Source organism: Jatropha curcas, chromosome 4 (genome assembly GCF_041381405.1).
Source record: "Jatropha curcas cultivar XTBG-Jc1 chromosome 4, XTBG_Jcur_1.0, whole genome shotgun sequence".
Taxonomy (NCBI): domain Eukaryota; kingdom Viridiplantae; phylum Streptophyta; class Magnoliopsida; order Malpighiales; family Euphorbiaceae; genus Jatropha; species Jatropha curcas.
This window is the reverse complement of record NC_143154.1, coordinates 27,449,636-27,455,868: the sequence shown is the minus strand read 5'-3', so window position 1 is coordinate 27,455,868 and position 6,233 is coordinate 27,449,636. Positions and strand designations below refer to the sequence as shown.

The 6,233-nt window shown below is 37.6% G+C and overlaps 1 long non-coding RNA gene and 1 pseudogene across 1 annotated transcript; one reads left to right on the top strand and one right to left on the bottom strand.

Moving 5' to 3' along the window:
- LOC149497131 (receptor-like protein kinase FERONIA pseudogene) overlaps positions 1-425 on the top strand; it is a 2,683-nt pseudogene extending 2,258 nt beyond the window's left edge.
- Positions 426-479: 54 nt separating this feature from the next.
- LOC149497130 (uncharacterized) lies at positions 480-2,900 on the bottom strand. Its single transcript, XR_016320445.1, has 2 exons — positions 2,558-2,900; positions 480-1,835 (listed from the first exon to the last, which is right to left on the bottom strand). It is a non-coding gene; the product is annotated as an uncharacterized LOC149497130 (long non-coding RNA).
- Between the last annotated feature and the right edge of the window lie 3,333 nt (positions 2,901-6,233).

The window sequence follows — 6,233 nt, the reverse complement described above, 5'->3', positions numbered from 1 at the left end:
CATAAAAAACAATAAATCAAGTTAAACCACTCTTTTAAGCACAAAATGACACCAAATCAACACAAATATAACAATAAAAGAAATTGGATTTGCAAGTTATCAAATTTCCCCACACTTATCCCATGCTTGTCCTCAAGCATGACTTAGAATTCGACATCTATTCTATATAGGAGACACAACTTCACAACGAAACTCGATTCAACATATGCAAAAACCGCAAACAACGCAACATCGCAATTGGATATCAAACCGTCAAAATCATCCCATCATCGTGAACTCAATCGAAAAAGGTTACACTAAGAATTCTGAAAACACTCACGCACACATACGAAGCTTGAATCAACAAATGTTTTATCGAGCAATAATCAAAGCATATAAAATACATTTTCGTAGCTTCAAGAAAACAAGATAATGAACAACCATAAGCTCTCCTCGCGGTTCCCTCTCCACTAATGTAGGACAAGTCTCAACTAAGGATCATCAGGTCTTTTATATGGGTTAGGCTAGGGTAATGGTTACAAAAGAAAAGGATAATGTAAGGCTAGAGAGTAACAAGAAAATAAGTCTTTCACATTAAGTTCAAAGAGCAATGCACGTTATTAACTTTAATGTTTAGATGGCAACAAATGCAACTTCACAAAACAAAACATAACATTGTAGCCTTTCCCTCTATTTTTCTTTTTTTTTTTTTTTTATTGCTGCTGTTTATTTATTCTTTCTTCCTTTCTTTTTTTTTCTTTTTTCTTTTTTTTTTATTTCTTTTCTGATTTTCTTTTCCTTTTTTTTTTTTTCGACATCACAACGACTAATTACATATAAGTCGCTATGACTATTTATTCCAAAACACAAACATAAACACGAAACAAAAATGCATTCGCGCCAAAACTTGAAACTTAAACATGCATGCTCAACAACGATTAAAAAGAGTATTTCCTTGTTCAAAGGTGGTGGGCAAAGAGCTTTTTGTGTTATATGGTTATATTGGGGGTTATGAAAAGAATTTGGAAACACGCATTTAGCATGCTTCGTTGGCTAGAAGGGGTAAGAAGGATGGTAACGTCAAGGTGGGAAAACGTAGAATTTTTTTTTTTTTTTTGATCGACCAAAGAATGCCTAGATCATTTCCAAAGTCGAGACTCACCTAGGATTTCGCCTCAAGGGAACGTAGAAGAGAGTTCTAGTGTTCGGAAGCTATCCTAAAATTTTTTTTTTTTCAACGATTGCTCTCAAAAACACTTATCAAAAGAGGCTAAGTTTCGAAAACCCGATTTGAGAATTCAAAGTGTAAACAATTTAAACCAAGATTCACGAGTGCAATGACGGTCAATTTCAAGTTATGGTTTTCGCTTGCTAAGTCTTGTCGTCTAGGGCTCTCACAATAGTCAGACCAAGTTTCAAAAGCAAAGTTATCCTCTCTAGATATCCTATAAATTCTAAATCATGTTTAAAGACACAATTAAGTCCCAGAGTAATCCCAAATGCAGCTCAAAAATAAAAAATTTTACTCAAAATATTCATGGGATAAGTGGTAAATAAAAACTCTAGGAGCATTTTTACAAAACAGTCAAAACCGGTCAAGTTTCATACCAAATATGCACATGGCAGCAGCATAAACATAAGCAAGTACTAAGAACAACACATGGCAGTAAAATTAAAAATTTCAGCAAAGATGGTCACATTCCCCTCCCCACACTTACTCCACACATTGTCCTCAATGTGGACTCAAGGCTTAAAATGTAAATAAAAGGTAAAGTTGAAGGAAACTGCCCTGTTGTGAAGGAAACTGCCCTGTTCTAGCCATTAAGAATATTGCTCTTGCTCATCCTGAAATGCAACTGAAAACACAAAAACACAACCAAAAGAAAAACAAAAGAACAAAATGCAAACCAAATGGTTGTTAGTCTGCAAATGTTATTCAGCTTTCTATTACCTCAAAGATGTTAACCAAGCAAAGAGCCAGCAAAGCAAAATCAGTTCAACTTAATAAACAATTCTGCTCAACTATCAATCAAATTTCCAATACTGAACATGGCATTAAAACAACATAGCAAAACAGGCAAGCAAACTTAGTTCAAACAATGACAACAGATTCTAAGTTTTAAGAGCTCATATTCAAAATACTAATTTTAAACCCAATAAATTGATCCCAAATCGCATTGAACACTGAATTTAGTCAATAAAAGCCTAGAATTAAACCCAACTCATAATATTCAGCGATCGAACTCCACTCAGTTATCAATTCCAACTCCAATTTAAACAAAATTCGAATTATCAACAAGCAAGAAATTATAAAAACGTCCCCTTCAGCAAGTATTGCAAAGTTAAACAATAAAACCCAATAAAAACTTGCGAAACAACAAAACCCATAAATCATAATGTGCTCAAATAACTTCAGCCAACAATCTATAATATAGCTAAGTTCTTCCCTAATTCAAATTCAGCAACAATTGATTAACTAAAAAAAAAACCCAATTGAAATCAATGACAATGCAGTAAATTGGAGCACAGACACTATCTTAAATCACGATTTCTATTCTAATAGGAAGTAAATTAATACCTGTTGCTGAAGTTGGCACGGAGAGGAATCAGATGAGGAAGGAAGACGCTGCTGTTGGGTTTTGCGTCGCGCTGTAGAGTGACGTAGGATTGGGCTAAGGACGAAAAGAAAGTCTGTTTGGGTTTTAGATCGTCGATCGGAGTGACAAAATTCTTGTCGTCGTTCTTCAGAACTCTTGCCGTCGTTCAAGACTCGCAGCCAACGCAGATTTCGTCCAAAGAGCGCCTGCTGCCCCTGTTGTGCCTGCTGCCCCTGTTTGGGTTCTCTTATTCTCTCTTTTTTTTTTTTTTTGTTTTCTTTTCAGTTGCCGCACAAATATAACCAGTTATTATTATTATTTTTTTTTTTTACCCAGTATAATAACAAAGTAGCTGAATAAAAAATAAAAAAAAAAAAGTCAAATATACCCTCTTGCTAAAATGAATAAACTCTCTATACTCACCCCAATGAACACAATAAAACAAAATAAAACAATTTTAACCATGCCATTTAAAAACCCCATAGAAGCTTTGCTCTAGACTCTTGAACCCAGAAAAACACAGTGTCCCCAGGTTAGGGACGACACCCTTCATGAAAAAATTTTTTTTTTTTCAAAAAAAAAAAAAAAAAAATTAGAAGAAAAAAAAAAAAAATGAAAATTCACAGCTGGGTTGCCTCCCAGTAAGCGCTTGATTTTAACGTCTCCGGCTAGACTTTCTTGAGCTAATCAGCTGTACTCCCCAGGCTCTTCGAGCCTCAAATTCTCCGATTGAGTAGCTCCAAAACCTTCATAAAATGGCTTCAATCGATGCCCATTCACCTTAAAAATTTTATTGGTCTCTAGACTTTGAATTTCCACTGCACCATGAGCAAAAACATTAGTAACAACAAATGGACCAGTCCATCTGGACCTTAACTTACCAGGAAATAATTTGAGTTTAGAATGAAATAATAGAACTTTTTGACCAACTACAAAGCTCTTCCTGGATATCATGCCATCATGGAAAGCCTTAGTCTTCTCTTTGTATATTCTGGAGCTTTCATAAGCTTCATTGCGAATTTCCTCAAGCTCTTGCAATTGTAATTTTCGGTTATCACCAGCTTCACCATACTGCATATTGCAGCGCTGAATAGCCCAAAATGCGCGGTGCTCCAACTCGACAGGCAAATGACATGGTTTGCCATAAACTAAGCGATAAGGTGACATTCCTATCGGTGTCTTATACGCTGTCCTATAAGCCCATAAAGCGTCGTCCAGCCTGACGCTCCAATCTTTTCTATTAGGACTCACAGTTTTTTCCAGTATAGACTTCACTTCCCTATTCGAAACTTCTGCTTGTCCACTTGTCTGCGGGTGGTAGGCTGTAGAGACACGATGCGTAATACCATACTTTTTGAACAGATTCTCCATAATCTTGTTACAGAAATGAGTTCCTCGATCACTTATAATTGCTCTTGGAAGTCCGAACCGAGAAAGATATGGCTCTTGACAAAATTCACTACTGTCTTCGCATCATCAGTCCGGGTTGCCTTAGCTTCAACCCATTTGGACACGTAATCCACTGCCAACAATATATAGCTGTTCCCGAATGATGATGGGAATGGCCCCATAAAATCTATACCCCACACATCAAAAATCTCACAAATAAGAATAGAGGTAAGGGGCATCTGATCTCTACGACTCAAATTACCTGTCTTCTGGCAATTTTCGCAAGATTTGCAATAAATGTACGAGTCTTTAAACATTGATGGCCAGAAAAGTCCACACTCCAGAATCTTGCGAGCTGTTCGTTGAGGACCAAAATGACCTCCACAAGCTGATGAATGGCAGAATTTCAGAATGGATGGCACTTCCACATCCATAACACATCTTCTAATCACCTGGTCAGAACAAAACTTCCACAAGTATGGATCATCCCAAACAAAATACTTAGCATCTCTCTTGATTTTATCTTTTGCAGCTCTAGTTAAATTTTCCGGTAAAGTACCTGCAACTAAATAATTCACTATATCAGCATACCATGGAACAACTTTTTGGAAGCTAAAGAGTTGCTCATCTGGAAAATCATCGTCCAATGGTGACGGCTTTTCATTCAAAATCAACCGGCTAAGGTGATCAGCAACAAGATTCTCGGACCCCTTTTTATCTCTTATCTCTATATCAAACTCTTGAAGCAAAAGAATCCAACGAATCAAACGGGGCTTGGAATCCTTCTTCTTTAACAAATACCTCAATGCTGCATGGTCAGAGAAAACTATCACCTTTGTTCCTAACAAATACGACCTGAACTTCTCCAAAGCAAACACGATCGCCAAAAGCTCTTTCTCTGTGGTAGAGTAGTTGCATTGGGCATTGTCCAGCGTTCTTGATGCATAGTATATGACATGAGGATTCTTCTCAATACGCTGTCCAAGAACAGCCCCTACAGCATAGTTACTCGCATCGCACATAATCTCGAAAGGATAGTTCCAATTCGGTGGTTGGACTATTGGAGCAGAAATGAGCTTCTCCTTCAACATATCAAACGCTTCTCTACACCTCCCCATTGAACACAAAAGGCACATCTTTTTGCAAAAGCTTGCAAAGCGGTTGAGCTATCTTTGAAAAATCCTTAATAAAGCGTCTGTAGAAACCTGCATGGCCAAGGAAAGAACGAATCTCCCGCACACTTGCAGGGTAAGGTAAGGATTTAATTACATCAATTTTAGCTTTGTCAACCTCAATGCCTCTTGATGAAACAATGTGTCCTAGAATCAAACCTTGGTCCACCATAAAATGGCATTTTTCATAATTTAGCACTAGGTTTGATTCTATACACCTCTTTAAGACTTTTGTAAGGTTAGTTAAGCATTCATCAAAACAATTACCATAGACAGTAAAATCATCCATAAATACCTCAATAATCTCCTCTACAAAATCTGAAAATATACTAACCATACACCTTTGGAATGTGGCTGGTGCGTTGCAAAGACCAAACGGCATCCGTCGATAAGCAAATGTACCAAAAGGGCAAGTGAAAGTCGTCTTCTCTTGGTCTTCGGGTGCCACTGGTATTTGAAAGAAGCCTGAAAAACCATCAAGACAACAATAATGAGAACGACCAGCTAATCTTTCCAACATTTGGTCAATAAATGGAAGTGGGAAGTGATCTTTTCTTGTGGCTGCATTTAACTTCCTGTAATCTATGCACATCCTCCACCCATTTTGAACTCTTGTAGGAACCAACTCTCCTTCAGCATTCTCCACTACAGTAATTCCTGTCTTCTTAGGCACTACCTGTACGGGGCTTACCCATTTGCTATCAGAAATCGGGTAAATCATACCAGCATCTAACAACTTCAGTATTTCCTTCTTCACCACCTCCATAGGTGGATTCAACCTCCTTTGAGCTTCTCTTGTGGGTTTGCTTCCTTCTTCTAGAAGAATCTTGTGCATACAAGTTGATGGACTCAACCCTTTAATATCTGCTATTGTCCATCCTATGGCCTCTTTATGCTCCCTAAGAACTTGAACCAAGCACTCTTCTTCAACCTCACTAAGTTTGCTTGAGATGATAACAGGCAGTGTCTCCATTCCCCAAAAATGCATATTTTAAGTGGCCGGGCAGCGGTTTCAACTCTAACTTGGGTGCCTGCAAAACAGATGGTAAAAGCTTCTCATGGTGAGAAGGCAAAACAATATGGCTGTGGCTGCTTG